Source organism: Bos taurus, chromosome X (genome assembly GCF_002263795.3).
Source record: "Bos taurus isolate L1 Dominette 01449 registration number 42190680 breed Hereford chromosome X, ARS-UCD2.0, whole genome shotgun sequence".
Classification (NCBI taxonomy): domain Eukaryota; kingdom Metazoa; phylum Chordata; class Mammalia; order Artiodactyla; family Bovidae; genus Bos; species Bos taurus.
Window position 1 is genome coordinate 12,949,292 of NC_037357.1, and position 22,229 is coordinate 12,971,520.

Below are 22,229 nucleotides of genomic sequence, written 5' to 3' on the forward strand. Positions count from 1 at the left end.
TATCTACACAATTTACTATATAAAAAATAATTAAGTTTATGTGTGTGTGTGTATATGAAAGAGAACGTGTCAATCACTCAGCTGTGTCTGACTCTTTGTGACCCCACTGACTTCAGCCCACCAGGCTCCTCTCTCCATGGAATTCTCCAAGAAAGAATATTGGAGTGGGTTGCCATTCCCTTCTCCAGGGGATCTTTCCAACCCAGGGTTCAAACCTGGGTCTCCTGCACTACAGGCAGAACCTTTACCATCTGAGCCACCAGGGAAGCCTACACACACACACACACACACACACACACACACACACACACATAGTGAAGTTGTTCAGTCATGTCCAACTCTTTGTGACCCCATGGACTGTAGCCTACCAGGCTCCTCCATCCATGGGATTTTCCAGGCAAGAGTACTAGAATGGGTTGTCATGCCCTCCTCCAGGACATCTTCCCAACCCAGAGATCAAGCCCAGGTCTCCCACATTACAGGTGGATTCTTTACCACCTGAGCCACTTAGGCATGTCAAGAACAGCCTATGTCAGGAACAGGGGAAAGTGGCATTTACGTATTCTGAGATTGTTCAGTTCTCTTAGAGGAAGGGAATATTGCCAATTATTCTAGACTTTAATAAGTCAAGGACATCCCAAAAAGAATAAAATGCCTAGGAATAAACTTAACAAAGTGGTGAAATACTTATATTTGAACTGCACAAGTCATTGATGAAAGCATTAGATAAGACACAAATAGAATGATATTCCACATTCACAGATTGCAATGTCCACTCTACTCAGATTCAATATGTTCACTATCAACATACAAATGACATTTTTTACAGAAATAGAAAAAGCACCCTAAAATTTATATACAATCACAAAAGATCCAAAATAGCCAAATCAATCTTGAAAAAGAAGAAGAAAGCTTGGGGCATAGGAGTTCCAGATTTCAAAATACATTACAAAGCTATAGTAATCAAAACAATATGATCCTCACATGAAAAAAGACATAGAGATAAATGGACCAGAACTGGGAGACCAGAAATAAATGAATGAATATTTAAGCCACCCGATCTTTGACAAAGGTATGAAAAATACACAATAGTGAAAGGACAGTCACTTCAACAAACAGAGTTGAGAGAACTGCACATCTTCATAAGATATGATATTGAAACAATGACAAATAGGAAGTGGACATAGCTTTATTAACATCAGATACAATACATGTTTACACAAAGAGGATCATTACAGGTAGTAACCATGAGTGATACAACAAGTCTAAATGTATCACCTTATAATACAGCTTTCAATATAAAAAGAAACATGAAAGAACTCAAGGAATTGTCACAAATGAGCAATTTATGCACAAAAAGAAAGCAGAAATCCAAATGGCCAATAAATGCTTGAAAAGTGTTCAATTTTGATGATAATCGAGGAAATAACAGTTAAAATTATGATATACTGCTACACACCCACCAAAAGAGCTAAAATTTAAAAGACTGAAAATAACAAGTATTCATGAAGATGAGGAGCAACAGAAAATCTCATATTGCAGGTAATGTCCTTAAATTGTATTTAAATTGATACAACTGCATTGAAAACCCACTTGGAATTGTCTTAAATCTAAGCTTTAAAATAAATCCCATGATTATGATATCCTATGCTATTATTCAAAGAAAGATATTTTTGAGAGTGAAATGGGGTACTATAAACAATTATACCAGGACAGTAGGTATTAACCAGAACTGAATCAAGCGAACCAGGATATAGTCTCCCTATACGACCCCACAACTCTCTAAGTATATATCCAACAGAAATACATGTACTTACACACAAAAAAGCATTATTCATAATAGCTGAAAACTTAGTGTCTACTTACTGAAGGACAATGTAGCATCTTTACTGCAAAACAACAAAAAGAACAAAATGTACCAACAAACAGGAATATTGATGAATCTCATAAACATAACACTGAGCAAAAAAAAAAAGATCAAAAAAATACATATTGTATAATTCCATTTATACACAGGTCCAAAAAAAGGAACACTATAGAATCCAGGAATATAAATTTGGGTGGTAAATATTTAGAGAAAACTAAGGAAGTAACGCCTGTAACTGTGAGGACAGAGGTTATCTATAAAGACCAGTGAGGAATGAGTACTTTGGAAAGGGCAAGGAGTGGCTTCTCGAGTATATGGTAGTCTTCTATCTTTTCATCTGAGCATTTTGAGAGTTACATGTGAATATTTACATTGTGAAAATTCATAAGCTATATCTTTTGTGCCCTCTTCTGCATGTCTATTATAAGTGAAAATCGCTCAGTCGTGTCCAACTCTTTGCAATCCCATGGACTGCAGCCTGCCAGGCTCCTCCTTCCCTGGAATTCTCCATGAAAGAACACTGGAGTGGGTTGCCATTTCCTTCTCCAGCATGTCCATTATACTTTACAACAAAATGTTAAAAGAAAAAAAAAAAAAATACCAGGGGCTGAGCAAAAAAGTACTCAGTAGTCACGTATAGAGGGAGCCAAGAATTGCTACAGAAATAACTCTTCAATCCAAACAATAGAAGGCTGCATGAATAACAATGATCTTACCTCTACTTTAGCCTTAAAAAGCAATTATAAAATGAACAGCATTTGTAAGACAAGAATCCCACCATAAAGATGCACCTTGCACAGCTGCTCAGTAGTTAGTACACTGGAGCACTGAGAACTCCTCCACCTTCTGCCAAGGTTTTTTACCAAATAAATATACCAAAGCAACCTGGTCGTAGTACAATCTAGCCCTTCAGACAGGAACCCCAAGACAATGCTATAATGAGACATGGGTATGGTTTTCTCATCTTTCTGAATAAACAGTTGTAGACAAATCTTTCCTCTTGGGATATTGGCCAAACAAGATAAAAGGAAAGAATTCAAAACAGGGATCTTTTCTCTTACACATCTTCACCTCTATCAGCCTCAGATAAACCTCTGAAAGTGTTCCAAGAGATGGTCCTATCAATCTGTCATTTGCTAAGTAAATAGAATAGATTTGATCTAAGTCTTAATTTTATGGATTTTACTTGTCTGTTTTCAGCAGGAGGTAAAATGTGCCAAAATCTTACTTCATTTTCACTCTAAGGTTTAAATACAAATAACCATTCATCTAAGTGTTGGACCACACTGCACAAAACCACTTAAAGCCCAGGAACATGTCACTTGCGCTAATGGTTTCCGCTAGTCTATGAGGAAATATTACTTGCATCTTGCTGACCACTTTGGACTGATGAGGGCAAAGAAAAAGAAGAAAAAGAAGATACCTCAAAGGAAACTCACCTCTGTCCTTAAATGCATGGAATCGGCATGTTGAGAAGTTCAGAAATACATTTTATTAGGGAATCTTCGAACATCTACAAGGGAAATGTTCTCCTATTAAAAACTAAATTTGTACTCTCAAAGATCCAATTAAGAAATGCTTTTGCTATAAAAGGACATTGATCAGACATTTGGCAACATTTGAATAAAGATTACAGAAGAAATAATACTGTTTTTTTTTAATTTTGATACTGTTCTATCGTCACATAAATAATGTTCCTTGATTTTAGGAAAAACAGAAACATCATATTTGTAACTTGCTCTTAAGCAGGTCAGGGGAAAACCATTTTTATCTATAACTATCTACAGGAACAGAGAGTAATACAAACATTTGGGAATACAAATCTGAGTGCAGGGTATATGGAAATTCTTTGTACTATTTGTCTAACTTTTCTATAAGCCTAAATTTCTTTCATAACAAAAAGCTAAAAATAAATGAGCTCCCGAGTCTCGGTCTAAGGTTAAGAATCATGATGTGACTCTTTTATCAAAGAAAACTTTACAGAATCGGCCAGCCACAAACTCTCTGACTGTGGATAAATCGCTTGATTTTCCTGAGTCTGTTAAAGCACCTCTAATAAAAATGACAGGGAGGGAGGAGGGTTCAGGATGGGGAACACGTGTATACCTGTGGCGGATTCATGTTGATATATGGCAAAACCAATACAATATTGTAAAGTTAAAAATAATAAATATATATATATATATATATATATATATATATATATATATATAAAAGATATAACTAATTTTAAAAAAAAAATGACCTGATTAGATGGTGTGGGAGTCCCATTTCAATTCTAAAATATCATGGTTCAAAGTTCTCTTATTTGCCCTCCATAATCTGCATCTTTTCAATTGGCTGATTACCAGCTGTGAGGGAATATACAAATAATGACAAAAGTTGGCATTTGTTAAGAATTCTATGGCAGGACTTCCTAATTCTTTAAAAATATTTGTTGCTGTTGTTCAGTCATGTCCAATTCTTTGCGACCCCATGTACTACAGCACGCCAGGCTTCCCTGTCCTTCACTATCTCCCAGAGTTTGCTCAACTCATGTCCATTGAATCAATGATTCCATCCAACTGTCTCATCCTCTGTCATCCCCTTCTCCTCCTGCCCTCAATAAACTCATTTAATCTTCACAACAACCATATTTGCACAATTATTGTATTCATCTTATAGAAGAAGAGATTAGGGCACAGAAAATGTCAAAATATACCTTAGGTGATTGAAATGGTAAGAAGATAGAGGTGGTACAGTGGCTATGCTCACATCCCTTATACAAGAGGTCAGCGAATGTTTTCTGTAAGTGGTTTGGATAAGGCTTTGTGTACCACATAAGTCTCTGTTGCATACTATTCTTGTTTTTGTTTCTATAACTCTTTAAAATGAAAAAAAAAAACCTCTTTGATTACAATACAAAAACAGGTTTGGGGGTCAGATTTAGCCTTCAAATTGACTGCTGGATTACACTAGCTTGCTTCTTACAAGAGGACTGGTGAGTCATCAAATGACTTAACTGGAAAGTCACCAGAGTGATTACCTCTTCTAACTCCATCCTTTTATAGATGAGGCACTAAGATATCAACTCATTTGCCGAAGGTCATACTAGCCACCAGATTAAGACCCTGGTCCTCTCACTCCTCATCCAGTGCTCATGGAGCACTATATTTTAGGTGCAGCCTGGAGAAATCCAAACTATGCTATTAACTTCTATTTGCATTTATGACCACTGAAAACTGATAACTGACCTTCAATCAAGTTAGAAAGCAAGACCTACACAAAAGTTTTCAATAACAAATGTCACACAGTTATGTATTTAGCTATTTAAATTCAAATCAATTCAATATTTTTCTGCCTAACATTGAGAAGAATAAAAAACACCAAGTGGACTCCACTTTAAAAAAATCTTGTGGAGAAAGATGAAATTGTGAGCAAAGGACAGTAAATTGAGATGGGAAGGGATCAGTGAGGGTTTCAGTGATCCCAGGAGTTTCTAAAATACACAGAAGTACAGATAAAGCTAGAAGGAATGAGGCAGGCCCTTTGGGGAAGCTCCTGCAGTTGCAAGGATTGTAACTCAACCAACATCAAACCAAGCCTAAATGAAAGCATATCTATGGGATACAGTAAGAAAGAAGATGCTGTCTCTGCCTTCAAGGACCTTAGTATCCAGTGAAGACCATATTTTTATTTCCATAGCAATTTGAACACATGCCTCACAGTAGTTTTCCCAAAAGCTAGTTACTTGACATCTAATACAGAAGACAGACAGACCTAAAAGAGGAATGAAATTTACTGGCTGCATAGCAAAACAGTGACTTCAAATAAGATTGATAACCGAATTCTCAGTAGCTCCCTCCAGGGCCACATCTAGCTGACTTTACAGAGTTGTTTTCTCTGGGACAGGAAGAAGTGTGCAGATAACAGAGAAGTTAAGTATCTAGCCTAGTTGAGCTGAATCTCCTGTCACTATGTAAAATTAAATGTGATGTATATTTTCTGTCATGTTATTTACTTCCAGTATAAATATCAGCTGAGCATATTAATATATATCAAAGCAATGTTTACCCATCACAGTCCATTAGCTTTCTTCAGCCTTACTTTGTTCAAAACTTTACCCCCAAATTATCTTAATGCTGACAGTAAAATTTATATAATATCAAACACACTAAAATATTCATTAATTGCTCTTATCTACACGTTACTCTCATGTTTTGTAGTCTTATAGCAGTCCTTGTTGGAGAAGGAAATGGCAACGCACTCCAGTATTCTTGCCTAGAGAGTCCTGTGGACAGAGGAGCTTGGTGGGCTGCCGTCTATGGGGTCACACAGAGTCAGACACAACTGAAGCGACTTAGCAGCAGCAGCAGCAGTCTTTGTATGGTGTAGAGATGGTACCAATATTTAGTAGCAGCAGCAAGAAGCAAAGTAAAGGAGTCGATCTGGTGGGTAAAGAAGGGAGAAGATGGGAAAGTGTTAAGAGCTTTGAAATGAGTGCTGTTGAAGTATGAGAGTATAATACAAAAAAAAGACTACATAAAAATGAAAAGATCCAGGTTTTGGTCTTGGTTCTGCCACTCATACCGGCTGCCCTGGTGGCTCAGATGGTAAAGAATCCACCTGCAATGCAGGTGACCTGGGTTCAATCCCTGGGTTGTGAAGATCCCCTGGAGAAGGGAACAGCTACCCACTCCGGAATGCTGGTCTGGAGAATTCCATGGACTATGTGATCCATGAGGTCGCAGAGTCAGACACAACTAAGCGACTTTCACTTCATTGCCACTAGTAAGATACAAGATGATGACAAAGTAAATTTTGTAGCCCTCAACATTCTCATCTGAAAATGAAGGGCTGGATGAAGTGACTGCTAAATGCCATTTATTTTCTAACAGTCTATTATTCAATGGATTATGTACATGCTGTGTAAATGTAAAAGTTGAAAGTGAAAAAAGTGTGTCCATTGAAACTACAACAAATCAGCCAAGTACTAGAATTGTAGACTGTCAACCTTGAAAATGACCCAACTGGTCACTGAGTCCAGTTGAGATTGCCAAACTTTGTGAAGAACAAGATAGTAAATATTTTAGGCTTCAAGGACCACTCAGCTCTCTCTCAAATATTTCTGCTTTTTATTTTTAAAATAAATCTTTAAAAAAAAATCCTTATCTTGCAGGTTGTACAAAAAGGCCAGATTTAGCTATGAGACATATTTACCAACTCCTGGTCTAGTTTAACACTAACTTTATAGATGAAGAGATTGAAGTCTACAGACGTTACGTGAGTTACATAAAATCACAAAGCTAGTGAATAACAGAATCAGGACTGAGTGTCAGGGTTCATAAATCCCAACCTAGTATTCTTTTCTGCCTGCCTGAAAAAAAAGACTTATCATAGACTTTAAAAGCATTTTCTCATTGTAGAATTTGTTGGGTCTTTTCTACACTAATCTCCCTTTCGGCACAGATCTTCATGACATGTGACCTCATGCTACTTTTTGACTACCTAGGATCCCCATATAGTACTATATCCACACCTGCCATTTCCCAGACAGAACCTTTTGAATCAGATTTGGGTTATTTATTCACTATATCGTATCTAAACTAACGCACACAGCATCCCTTTCTCTCAAGGTCCTATTTTATACAACAGGATAAACTTAAGATTACCATTATGAGAATGTAAGTTACAAAGACAAGGTTGTTTAGTTTCAATTTGATCTGACTACAGTTGTAATGGTAATTTGAATACCACATACATAGAAATGTCATCTGATACCCCCAGAAAACTCTATTAGATAAATACTATTATTTTCATTATATAGCTGAGAAAACAAGAGTTTTGGTGAGTTGTCTAAAGTTACTCAGCTAGTAAATGGTGGAACAAGGATTTGCAACCAAGTCTGCCTGACTCTAAGCTTCTAAAGCAATAAAGTTTGTAAATTCAGAGCAATTCACTAACGGAAGGGTAGTAGGGTATGTCACAAGGAATAGCTTCTATAGAACCCCCAGGGAGCATCAGCAGTAGTTCCAGTTTCCTTTCCTTAAGAAAACATCAATCGTGAGGCTGAAACTTCGGCCTGAACAGTTACCATGTCACCCATGTCCCCAGTCTGGATTTCCCAATCAAAATGGCGGCTCTAACAACTATGAATTGCCCTAGTCTAACCCAAAGCAGTGATGGATAGTGATGGCCTTTGGAAATGGAGTGCACTGGGCCGCCAAGTAATAGAATATCCATCAATTAAAACAGAGGGATTCTAGCCAGTGCAGCATTTGGAAATTAAAGTAAACCACTGAGCAGGTGGTGACTGGTACTTGATCATTCCCATCTAATGTCTAAATTTAATCATCTCCCCAGCTGGGCCACCCACAGCTGATACAGTATAGAAGGTCTTCGTGTTTGCAGAGGAACACAGTGCCCTGTGGTACAGCTCTTTATCAAAGCAGTCATTACCAGGTGTTTGTTACCCCCACAGCCCTCAGGAGTTACTTCCGAACATCTGTTAGTAAGGAATTCAGTCTAATGTATGACTTGCCCATTTAAATAAGTATGTAATACCTAAAAGTTCAAGTACCATTCTGACCTCATCTCTTTCATGATATAATGGAAAAATATACTGGGCTAGTAATCAGAAAGCTTCAGTTCTCTTCCCAGCTATGCTGTAAACTGGCTAGGTAAACATGAGCAAGATATTTATTCTCTCTGGGTCTCACCATCCCCTTCCAAAAAAAAAAAAAAAAAAGTTGGAGTTAGATTTCATGTCATGCAGAATTCTTAGCTAGGCTTGAAGATGTACATCCTTCCCTTACACAAGACTCTCTACAGATAAAATTCAAACCTAATCTGGTAGTCAAGCTTCTCTATGAGTCAAGCTAACTTTGCTTATCCTGTTCCATCTCCCCACCTTGTTTGAAAACATATTGCCTGTTCATATGAAGCTGGCTGTTTCACTTCTTTGACATACATCCTATGTTCATTGCCATGGCCATGCCTTAATTCGGGCTCCTCCCCCAGCCTAAAATGTTTCCTATAATCCAAAGTTTGCCCAACCCTTCAAGGTCAAGCTGATTCTAATGTTCTCATGAAGGCTTTCCTTCAGGAGAAAGTAAGAAGAGTGTAACAGAAGACCATCAACACAGAGTTCATTTGGAATCCTATAGCCCCATATTGCACTGGCTTTAACTCAACTCTCTGACTGCTCAAAGTTAGCAAAAAGTAAACAGATCATAACTGTGGATAAATCTCAGTGTGTCTCATGTGGTGATACACTGATCTTACAAAATTTGTCACAAACATTATGGTATACCTTTTAAAATATGGTATAAATTAATCTTAAAATCCTCAATATAATGAATCTGAATGAATACTAGGTTGTAGATATTATAATACAGCATTCTCACAAGATATCAGACATCATAAAATATCTGAGTCCAAAGGATTCCTAGAGGTCATCAAGGCAACATTACTAGCTAATGTAGGACCTTATGAATAGATGGTCATCCAACCTCTACTGACCTCTACTTAAACACTTACAGAGATGAAACCCATTACTTCACAAGATACACCAGGAAACACCTGTGAAATTATTAATTTATTAACTCATTCAATAGACAATTATTGAGAACCTACCATGTGCCAGGTACTAATTTAGGTATGATGGAGATAGAGCAGGAAACAAGACCAAAAGAAAAAAATCTTTAATCTCAGGGAGCTTCCTTTCAATTTGTAAGGACATAAATAGCAACCAAGCAAGCAAGTACAGTAATAAGACCAAAAATGTTCTGTAATAAATAACAAAAAGTAGAAGTCCTGGGATTTCTTGGTCAGGGAAGATCTCTCCAAGGTGGTGACATTTGAGCTAAGACCTTAATAACTAGTAGGAGAGAACTATGCAAATATTCTGGGGAAGAGTTTTACATGGAGGAATAAGAGACAGCAAGTAACAAGGCCCTGGGGTAGAGGTGCAACTATTGTGCACAAAGAATAGCAAGGCGCCAGTGTACCTGGACAGCAGTGAGCAAGAAGGAAATGCAGGCAATGAGGCAAGAAATAGGCAGAAGCAAATCACGGCGGACCTTGTAGGTCACAGTTAAGAGCTTGGTATTTATTCCAAAGGCAATAGGTTGCTCTGCCTTCCAGAATAATATAGACCAATGTTATACCTTTTCCATGTGACAACCCTTTACATATTTTAATATGTTGTCTATATCCCCTCTAAGTCTTCTCTTTTATAGACCATAAGTCATCAAATTCTTCAACCACTCCCTCCTAGATTGCTTTCAGATTCCTCACTATTCCCTTTGTCCCCCTCTGGTAATGCTCCAGTTCACTAATGTCCTTCCTAAATTGTGACACATAATAGGTGAGATATAAATGTTACTTAAAGTTATAGACAAACAACACCATGCTCAATGCAAAGTATAGAGGATAATTTCTTTCCTTGTACTGGACATTATGGTTCTCTTATTTTAACCCAAGTAGTATTCATTATGAACATAACACACTTCACTTCTCAAAGCATCAGCAACCTGTTTCATGTTTATTGAAAACAAGATGGAAGCTGATTTTCATTGGTATATGAACCATCAACCACGTCCATGGATCCTCACCAATTTTGCTTCAAAAGATTTTACCATTTCAAACTCTACTCAATCCCCTCTGGTGACCTTTTTTGGAAGAAAATTTTAAAAAGGGGGTGGAATATATGCATGCATATAGCTGATAACACTTGGCTGTACAGTAGAAGCTAACAGAAAATTGTAAAGCAACTATACTCCAATAAAAATTAATTTTAAAAAGAATATAAGAGAATACTTCCAAATTAAAGTTCTGTTTCAAAGCAACAGTAAATTCCTAATCATTCTTTTTGGATCTACTTAGAAATTTTGCAGACATCATATCTTTTTCATTATTTACATTTGATGCCCACTATTGATTCAGTTATGTCTATTTGTAGTATATGAATATAGCTTTTAAATATTAGCACAAATAAAATTTAAAAAATTAAAAGATGTTAATTCTTTATACTTAGTCCCCTAGATGTTAGTTCTTTATACTTAAAGAACACAGTAGATGGATTGGAAAAAAAATGGCTCAAATACTTCACCCATCAATAAATCCATATACATCTCTATGGGACATTGTAGTATGTGCCTACTTGAGGCCATGTGTTCTTCCCCATGCCTTCATTTTGTGTTTGGAGCTGTAACTTCCTTTCCAAATAGAATATTAGCAAATGTGACACAAGAGGAGTCTTCACTCATTTATATTTTCTCTAGTAGACCCTCATCATGTTATGAACACACCAATGCAAGGGAAAGTGGAAAAGAGTCCAGTCATCTAAGCTGAAGCCATCCTAAATGATCCAACCTCCAGAAAACTCAGATAATTGCAGATGCATAAATGAGACCAGACTAACTGCTCCACCATTTACTGACAAGCCTACAGCTCCTGTTTAAAGCCACCAATGTGTAAGGTGTTTTGTTACACAGCAACGACTTCCTGATACAAAGGGTTTTTATTCTATGGTGTTCAATCTTAAATCCCCTTCCTCTAACACATGTATGCACATACATACATGTTCCAACAGACGAATTCAAACTTTGGTACATCGGGGTTGGAAGGTTTTCTACTTTTGGTCTGAAACATCACAGATATAAGGGGATTTTGTGTCTGTGTAATACAGGTCATATTCATTAAGCTATCTAAATATCACTACCTCTCTTGAACTCAGCTGAATCCTCATTCTGTATAGCATGGGGACTTGTTGCTGCTGCTGCTGCTAAGTCACTTCCGTCGTGTCCGACTCCGTGTGACCCCATAGACGGCAGCCACCAGGCTCCCCCGTCCCTGGGATTCTCCAGGCAAGAACACTGGAGTGGGTTGTCATTTCCTTCTCCAATGCATGAAAGTGAAAAGTGAAAATGAAGTCGCTCAGTCGTGTCCGACTCTTAGCAACCCCATGCACTGCAGCCTACCAGGATCCTCCATCCATGGGATTTTTCAGGCAAAGTACTGGAGTGGGGTGCCATTGCCTTCTCCGATGGGGACTTGTATGGTATGTAAAATGCTAAATCAACCAAAACTAAAAACAAATTTACATGCACTAAGCCTACACTTTCTAAAATTGTGATTTTTCTCTATTTATCCTCAGATTTATATGAAATTATGGACCAATTGCAGAGAAGAAAAATGATTTCTTGGAAGACCTTGGTTACCCATTGTGTCTAACGTAATAGAAAGGATATTACTGCTCTGCTAAATCTTCCTGCAGTTGACTTGCTGTGAATTGCTACAGTAAAGTAAAAGAAAAATATTAGGGTTCAAAAAAAAACAAGTTGTTTTAAATAAAGCTTACATTAATCTGCAGACATTTCACACCACAAAACTCATTTACAATTCCCAATAGTTGGTCAGGACTTATTAAATATTTTTATGTCTGGATTTACACAGTTTAATACATTTTTTTTCTTTTTGTTATTTTGTCTCCTTGGGAAATAAATGTAAGACAAATTAAATTCAATCTTGTTGCCAGTAATGTGTCTGGACTGCAATAATGGACTTAAAAAAATGCTATAAGAAAATAAAACAAGATAGCTCCATCTTGAAGGTTCTTTCTGGCTATAAAAATGGGGAATGTGCCATAGAAGAAATAAGGACATGTGTTCTCAAACCCAGCTTGTGAAAAGTACATACATTTTATTCTCTAGAACTCTAGGATCCATTAGAGAGTCATGAGTGTGATGTGGAGACAGACTGCTAAGAAGGGATTACAAGTAGAAAAATCATTACTTAGAGTAAAAACGTAGAGTGTGGAAGGGGAGACCTACGCTCGTTGCACTGCTCTCCTACCTCAGAATGGTGAATCCTGGGAAATTTTCAGACAAGAGGATGCAGTCAAAATGACATATTTTTACTTAGAATATTACACCCATGACTAGCCTGGTTCCCTAAGACATGCTCTGCTCTGCTCTGCTCCTCTTGGGAGAACCAAGAGGTCCAGCCTGCTCTAGTCCTATGGGACCCAAACCTCCTAAGGATTTTTATCATAAAAATTATTTTTATGAAACCTAGTTTCATATTCAAGCATCCCATCATTAATACACCTTTACTAGTCATATTTGATCTCTGGTTCCTCTGCCTTTTCTAAATCCAGCTTGAACATCTGGAAGTTCATGATTCACATACTGTTGAACCAGGATCAAATTGCCAACATCCATTGGATCATGGAAAAAGCAAGTGAGTTGCAGAAAATCATCTACTTCTGCTTTACTGACTATGCCAAAGCCTTTGACTGTGTGGATCACAACAAACTAGAAAATTCTGAAAGAGATGGGAATACCAGACCACATTACCTGCCTCTTGAGAAATCTGTATTCAGGTCAGGAAGAAAGTTAGAACTGGACATGGAACAACAGACTGGTTCCAAATAGGAAAAGGAGTATGTCAAGGCTGTATATTGTCACCCTGCTTATTTAATTTATATGCAGAGTACATCATGAGAAACGCTGGACTGGATGAAGCACAAGCTGGAATCAAGATTGCCAAGAGAAATATCAATAACCTCAGATATGCAGATGACACCACCCTTATAACAGAAAGCAATGAAGAGCTAAAGAGCTTCTTGAAGAAAGTGAAAGAGGAGAGTGAAAAAATTGGCTTGAAGCTCAACATTCAGAAAACTAAGATCATGGCATCCAGTCCCATCACTTCATGGCAAATAGATGGGGAAACAATGGAAACAGTAAGAGACTTTATTTGGGGGGGCTCCAAAATCACTGCAGATGGTGATGGCAGCCATGAAATTAAAAGATGCTTGCTCCTTGGAAGAAAGGTTATGACCAACCCAGACAGCATATTAAAAAGCAGAGACATTACTTTGCCAACAAAGGTCCATCTAGTAAAGGCTATGGTTTTTCTAGTAGTCATGTATAGATCTAAGACTTGGACTGTGAAGAAAGCTGAGCACCGAAGAATTGATGCTTTTGAACTGTGGTGTTGGAGGAGACTCTTGAGAGTCCTTTCAACTGCAAGGCAATCTATCCAACCAGTCCATCCTAAAGGAAATCAGTCCTGAATATTCATTGGAAGGACTGACACTGAAGCTGAAACTCCAATATTTTGGCCACCTGATGCAAAGAACTGACTACTGGGATGACCCAGAGGGATGGTATGGGGAGGGAGGAGGGAGGAGGGTTCAGGATGGGGAACACATGTATACCTGTGGCGGATTCATTTTGATATTTGGCAAAACTAATACAATTTGTAAAGTTTAAAAATAAAATAAAATTTAAAAAAAAAAAAGACCCTAATGCTAGGAAAGATTGAGGGCAGGAGAAGGGGATGACAGAGGATGAGATAGTTGGATGGCATCACCGACTCAATGGACATGAGTTTCAGTAAACTACAGGAGTTGGTGATGGACAGGGAGGCCTAGTATGCTGTAGTCCATGGGGTCACAAAGAGTCTGTCACGACTGAGTGACTGAACTGAACTAGTCATATTCTGATCACACAGCCCCAGTCTAGGGACTGAACTCTTACTAAATTCCTCTGTGCCTCAGTTTCCTCACCCAAAAATATGCGATGGTGGGAGACTTAGTGCACATGCCTGGCACAGAGTAAGAATGCAATAAAAGACACCAGCTTCTAGCATACTCCTGTTACTACTAGTGTGGTGATAAACTTTCTCTCTAAAAAACATTTTTTATGCCTTAATTTATATTGTTTGCTCATCCTCATGATTCAAATACTCTCATCATAGCTGATGTCAAACAACTAATGTTGTTAGGGAAAAGCACTGACTGAAACTGCCCACCCTGGCCAGACACCACAGTTACCATTTGCATGAGTTATTTTATGAAAGGAGTTTCTGGTAAGGAACTTGGAACTAACAAGCCATCACCAACCAGAAGAATTTGGGAAAGATCAACAAGAGATAACAGTTCATATGTTCTACCAAGTGAAAGCGTTAGTCACCCAGTCATGTTCAATTCTTCACGACCCCATGAACTGTAGCCTGCCAGGCTCCTCCATCCATGGAATTCTCCAGGCAAGAATACTGGAGTGGGTAGCCATTTCCTTCTCCAGGGAATCTTCCCAACCCAGAGTTCAAACCAAGGTCTCCTGTATTGCAAACAGATTCTTTATCATCTGAGCCACCAGGGAAGCCTTACATCCTAACAACCTCCCAGAATCCTCCTAGCTAGAATCCATCTTTGCTGAGTATTGTACGTGACATCAGGAAGGACTCTGAGTCAGAATGATTGGCCAGAGACAACCTAGAAACTAATTCCATCACATGAAACCCAAGACTGAAAGCCATGTGGCAGAGCAGTTCTCCTGAGTTCCCTTACCCTCCTGCCCTGCACCTGGGTGCCCCTTCCCAATAAAGTCTCTTGCTTTGTCAACACATGTGTCTCCTCAGACAATTCATTTCTGAGTATTAGACAAGAGCCCACTCTTGGGCCCTGGAAGGGGTCCCCCTTCGTGCAACAGTGGGAAACCACTGGACAAGGAGTCCACAAGAAAAGTTCACACAATCAGCTCTGGTAAGCCACTGCCAGCCAGCTCCTCACCATTACATAACCAAGGCTCCACTTTGAAAACCACATCAAGTAATGGTTCCTATTATTTTCCCCTGCACCTTACTCCTGATCAACAGAAAATTTTGGCCTTATCTTGTTGTCAAACTAAAGTCCCTTTCTTGAATCTCAGAAGTGACCCCAGAAGATGCTATCTATCAGAAATCCCTGATTAGACAATGTCCGTGCTCATCTGGGTCTTAGCATACCCCTTGCTTCCAAAATTTCTGTCATCATGTCTCCATGTTTGTCAGGCTATTCTATCCTTGAGAGATGTGTTTATATTAATCTGCATGGACTGTCAGCATCTTCAAGTTATGGTTACAGTTAGGGCTGTATCTGGGGCCAAAGACAGGGTCTACTGAAATAGGGGTACACCTCATGACTAGGAATAAGGAGTTCACTCACCTGTAGAAATAAAATCTATTCCCTTGGTATAATTAGCACCTTGTTTTCACTATCTAGATACTAAGCACAACCTCCAGGTACAAGTCATTGACCATACTGCCATAAACACAACCAGGAGTTTCAGGATGCTCTGGACACAGCCCACTCATAAGTAAGAGCAATATCTATTTAATGAACAACTCATAGCATATAATCACATGCAGACCATGAACTCTGAAGTTGCTTCATCATATAGACTAAAGCAGTGCCAGTAATTCACTCATATGCTCATATGGCTGTCAAGTATCTTACTTGGTAATTGGCAAAGCTGAAGGCATATTGATGCAATTATCTGTGTGAGTGGGTAAGTGATCCAATTATGTGTATAATTATGGCACAGCATTAATGCTGATAATGATGAAAAAGATGATTCCATAACGACTAAGCCAGAAAACAGAAAAAAGTAATTTGATTTGGAAAACATGAAGCCACTGAGAACATCTGTTGGCAATGGACATCTCTGGAATATTCACAAGAGAAAAAGGTCAAGAGGCAGAGAAAATGACTCAACTAGCCCAGTAAACTTTACATCTCAGTAAATAGAAAGTTTATACCCTACAGACTATATAACAAATATTTGACACTTTGAAATGCAGGTAGCAGAGAATCCAATTATGATCATGCTAGTCTTCTAGCATCTTCAAAGTTCTTGGAAGTACCATATGCTCAGGAGTTTTCCCCTGAACTATAACTATAGAAATGCTGAATGATTATAAAGCTCCTGGATTTCTCTCTCTCCTGATAATATATACATATATCCAGTCTGTTGCATCTCTTAAGACAGCACACTAAAGTGATAAAGCTCACTGCAGTCCACATAAAAAGAAGGCTCTTATAGAAACACAACTAAGTCTCACCCACAAAAGACATCTTAGCTTCTCCTATTTCCATTACAATTTATATTATTTCCACGTGGCCAATCTCCCTCTTCATTTATCTAGCAAGCCAACCCCAGCCCTGAGGCTGGCTCACTCATTTGATTGACTATTCTTCCACCTATTTTATTGTTTCTTAAATAATCATTATTGAACATATACCAAGAATTGGTGCTTTTGAACTGTGGTGTTGGAGAAGACTCTTGAGAGTCCCTTGGACTGCAAGGAGATGAAACCAGTAAATCTTAAAGGAAATCAGCCCCGAATATTCAGTGGAAGGAATGATACTGAAGCTGAAGCTCCAATACTTTTGCCACCTGATGCGAAGAGCTGATTCATTGGGAAAGATCCTGATGCTGGGAAAGATTCGGGCCAGGAGGAGAAGGGGACGACAGAGGATGAGATGGTTGGATGGCATCACCGACTCAATAGACATGAGTTTAAGCCAACTCCGGGAGATGGTGAAGGACAGAGAAGCCTGGTGTGCTGCAGTCCATGGGGTCACAAAGAGTTGGACACGACTTAGCGACTGAACAACTATGTGATAGACACTAAAATGCTTAGGGTTAAATACATACATACACATAAACATATATATCAGGTCAATGTACTCAAAGCACCAACAAATCTAGTGCAAAAGCAGACAGGTAAACTGGCAATCATAAAGGACTGTTAAAATTCTTTTTTGAGTCATCATGGGGCAAAAAATGGAGCCCAGAAGAGAAACACTAATCCAGAGGAGTCAGAGGTTTTCTGGAGGAAATAACATTGGAGACAAAGGACTAGTAGGAGGTAGATGAAACAATACTGCAGTGCACAAAGCAAAGGCCTTGCCTACGTGGATCTTCAGTGTAGGGAAAGTTAAACAATAAAAGCTTCATACTGGGTTTGCCAAAAAGTTCATTAGTGATTTTCCCTAAGATGTTATGGAAACCCCAAATGAACTCTTTGGCCAACTCCATATATATTATATATCACTTAGTATCTGGTATGAAGAAAACCAGACCAAGGTGTAGAGATAGCCTAATAGGGGTGCACTTCAGATTGAAGGATCAGAGAAGGCCTTGCTGAGACATTTGTATAGACTTGAATGACATGAGGGAGCAATACATGTGGATAATTAGAGAGGAATATTCTGGGCCCTGAAGTAGGAACATGCTGAAAGAGTTTCAAGGACTGATATAAAAAGCAATGTAGTAATTTAGCACCTTGCTAAAGCTGAGTTGGTGATGGACAGGGAGGCCTGGTGTGCTGCGATTCATGGGGTCGCAAAGAGTCGGACACGACTGAGCGAATGATCTGATCTGATCTGAAAGCTGAGTATACAGGGTAAGAGAGGAAGGAAATTAAATCAGAAGGCAAGCCAAAAGCCAGGTCACATAGCAGCTTACAGGTCATGGCAAGGTATTTGTTTGGGACTTTTCTTAAACTTCGGGTGTACAGAATTTAATTAATCCTAGTTCCTAATTCAGGTTATACTATGATTGCTTTACAAATTATTCATCTGTTTTAGTGTCTTAAATATCCATGAACCTGCTGCCCAAACCTGAAACTGGATCTTACCTGTATTTCTCCCCTAACCCACACTCTATGGCACCTTGAAGGTAACCACTAGCCTGAATTTTATGTTTATTATTCTTTTTCCACTTTATTAATTTGATCAAGTATGATATGTGTATTCCTTTATAATATTTTTCCTTTTTTTCATTTTACAAAAAGGTTGTTATATTCTATGCTATCTTCTAAAAAGTGGATGTGTTAGTCGCTTAGTCGTGTCCATCTCTCTGCAACTCCATGTACAACAGCCTGCCGGGTTCCTCTGTCAGTGGAATTTTGGGGCAAAAAATACTGGAGTGGGTAGCCGTTCCATTCTCCAGGGAGTCATCCTGACCCAGGGATCAAACCTGGGTCTCCTGCATTGCAGGCAGATTATTTACCATCTGAGTCATCAGGGAAGCCCAAGTAAATGCTATAGTTATCCCCAGTATCATATCATGAAGGTTTATTCACATTGCTTTACACTGACATATCACATTATGTGACCATACCACAAACCATCCATTACTCATTTTCTTGTTAATGGGCATTTAGTAGATTCCCCAAATTTTGCTATTACAAACAATGCCACTACACGTTTCCTTAGGTACATGTGTTAAAATCTGTCTTGGAATACGCTAGGTCATAGGATGTGCAAATGCTTGACTTTACAAAATAATAACCAAATTGTTTTCCAAAGCAGCTATAGCAAGCTATATTCCCACTAACAATGTAAAAGAGAACTCACATACGCATTCTCCCTAGCACTTTGCATTTGCAGGCTACCTAAATTTTATCATTCAAATACATGTAAAATGGTTTCTCCCTGTGGTCCTGATCTGCATTTCCCTAAGGAACTGTGGGCTTATCTCTTCCTATTTATTAGCCATGTTGCCATTTCTCTGAAATGCTTAGTCCTCTTTGTTTCTCCATTCACTTATAATGAAAAAAAAAAAACTGTCAAAAAAAAAACAACAACAAATACATAAAGTTTTTTAAGGTAACATTGGTTTATAACATTATGTGTTTCACGTGTACATTATGTTTCTTTTTATTATTTTTTTTACTTTACAATATTGTATTGGTTTTGCCATACATCAACATGCATCCACCATGGGTGTACATGTGTTCCCCATCCTGAACCCCCCTCCCACCTCCCTCCCCATACCATTCCTCTGGGTCATCCCAGTGCACCAGCCCCAAGCTTCCTGTATCCTGCATTGAACCTGGACTGGCGATTCGTTTCTTATATGATATTACGGAGTATTACTCAGCCATTAAAAAGAATACATTTGAATCAGTTCTAATAAGATGGATGAAACTGAAGCCTATTATACAGAGTGAAGTAAGCCAGAAAGAAAAACACCAATACAGTATACTAACGCATATATATGGAATTTAGAAAGATGGTAACGACAACCCTGTGTGTGAGACAGCAAAAGTGACACAGGTGTATAGAACAGTCTTTTGGACTCTGTGGGGGGGGGGATGATTTGGGAGAATGGCAATATTATATTTCTGCTCTGTATACCTTACAGCATGCTAACCACCCAATACTTATTTTCCATCCTTATGTAACCTGTCTTTCAATTTTGCCTGTGCTGTTTATTGATAATCAAGATCTTTAACTTATCAACCCTTTATACTATGGCTAGGTCTATTTTCTCACTCCAAAGTAAGAAACATAACCACCCACATTTTCTTTTGAAAGTCTTAAAATTTTGCTTTCAGCATACAAGTTCTTAATTCTTCTAAAGTTGACTTTTTAAAATACAGTATAAGGTAAGCGTCAATTTTCATTTTTCCCTATATGTAGTTTTCCCAGATTCACCTGTTGGATAGTTCCCTTTTTTCCCTGTGATCTGCCAAATCACTTCTGTTATGTGTCAAAGTTCATTGCATACATAGATCTATTTCAGCAATGTTCTATTCTACCGTCAATGTGTCTGTCCATGTTCTGATTCCATACTGTCTACCTAACTCTTGTTTGAGGTCCTACCTTCTTGCCAAACATGACCCACAATCAGCTACTATTAGCAATATCTGTTTGGCCAGCCATAGAACCCCCTTCTTTTTATATACTTCTTTATAAAATAAATGTTATATACCCTCATTGGTTGTAAATGGCCAGGTCATGGCAAAAGTCCAAGTGTCAGGCTCGTATAGTATATGCGTCCTCTCACAGCAACACGTACCATTAAAAGAAGGGGCCATTCCCTTCCCTTCCTTGCCCCCTTCTTACTTCCTACAGCCTGGAATGAGGGTGCATTATCTCGAGGTGAAGCAACCATCCAGGAATATGTAGAGACTTTGGGAACAAACACTTCACACAGCTGAGCAACAAGATAGAAGGATCCTGGGGCTTAAGACCATGGAACATCCTAACAGCTCTGTAAGACCTAGCTCCAATGTTTCAGATGACTGAGATTATTCTTGTAGTTGTAAGCTGCTGCCTTAGAGTTTTGATTTTCTGCTACTGGCAGCCAGATCTAATCCTAAATTAAATAATTCCCATTAACTAAACTCATGCACCTTGCTTCATTCAGTAATATAAAACCTCTACTGGTGAGACACTTGCCAGATAGCTCAAGCTTAAATCAATAGCTATCCAATTCCCGCCAAAAGCCAAGTTAAAGCAACTAATAGTCATGAACTGAACAAAAGACGTGCTACTCATCCATTCCTCAAGGCCTTCTACACCACCTACATTCACCTAGATCACCAGAAAGAATACAACCTGACTGCAATTTCACCTCTCTGCCAAAATGTTTCAACTGAAGTATAAGTTAACAATATGATCTCCTATCTGGGTGAGTAGGGATCAAAAGGAACCTATATTAAGCCTCACAACAAAGCAGGAGAATTCGTGTTTGTTTTTTACAGATTTTTTTTTCTATGCTGGTTGGATCAGGATTGCTGTGGTGCTGATATTTAGGGCAAATACAATTTGTTTCCAAGTCACAACACTTTTAGGAGTGAAAGAAGATGCTACTAACACATACATCAGGAAAACAGGCATGAGCCAGGAATTTCCTGGGCAAACAGATGTATGGTCACCCTGGTATGGAGAGTTAGCTTTCTTAGTCAAACTTAGATCAAGTGAGTACATTTTTTAAGTAAGAAACCAATGACACCCCAATGTTCATCGCAGCACTGTTTATAATAGCCAGGACATGGAAGCAACCTAGATGTCCATCAGCAGATGAATGGATAAGAAAGCTGTGGTACATATACACAATGGAGTATTACTCAGCCATTAAAAAGAATACATTTGAATCAGTTCTAATGAGGTGGATGAAACTGGAGCCTATTATACAGAGTGAAGTAAGCCAGAAGGAAAAACACCAATACAGTATACTAACGCATATATATGGAATTTAGAAAGATGATAACGATAACCCTGTATACGAGACAGCAAAAGAGACACTGATGTATAGAACAGGCTTATGGACTCTGTGGGAGAGGGAGAGGGTGGGAAGATTTGGGAGAATGGCATTGAAACATGTGAAATGTCATGTATGAAACGAGATGCCAGTCCAGGTTCAATGCATGATGCTGGATGCTTGGGGCTGGTGCACTGGGACGACCCAGAGGGATGGTATGGGGAGGGAGGAGGGAGGAGGGTTCAGGATGGGTTCTTAAATTTGTAAGGAGAAAAAAAAAAAAAGAAACCAATGACAATACCTTAGATACTACCTTCAATTCTTATACTCTTACCAAAACACTGTAAACCAAAACTACCAGGAAAAACGATCTGGTCAGTCAGCAAAATCCAAATGAGATAGGTTTCACTACAACTGTTACATAACGAATGATTTCAAGGTTGAGAAAAGAGGCTTCTCACATGTATGACTGATGCAGTATAAAGACTTAAGCATTTAGCATCTCCAACAAGCTATACAAATTCATTCAAAAATTATTACATTCATTTATTTGC

General features: G+C 38.5%; 2 long non-coding RNA genes across 2 annotated transcripts in view; both read right to left on the bottom strand.

Moving 5' to 3' along the window:
- LOC132344363 (uncharacterized) overlaps window positions 1–3,988 on the bottom strand; it is a 150,086-nt gene extending 146,098 nt beyond the window's left edge. The window contains exon 1 of the long non-coding RNA XR_009493613.1: window positions 3,307–3,988. This is a non-coding gene — a long non-coding RNA (uncharacterized lncRNA). The remainder of the gene's footprint in view (window positions 1–3,306) is intronic.
- Window positions 3,989–4,118: 130 nt separating this feature from the next.
- LOC104970471 (uncharacterized) overlaps window positions 4,119–22,229 on the bottom strand; it is a 259,025-nt gene continuing 240,914 nt past the window's right edge. Inside the window, exon 5 of the long non-coding RNA XR_009493514.1 lies at window positions 4,119–6,294. This is a non-coding gene — a long non-coding RNA (uncharacterized lncRNA). The remainder of the gene's footprint in view (window positions 6,295–22,229) is intronic.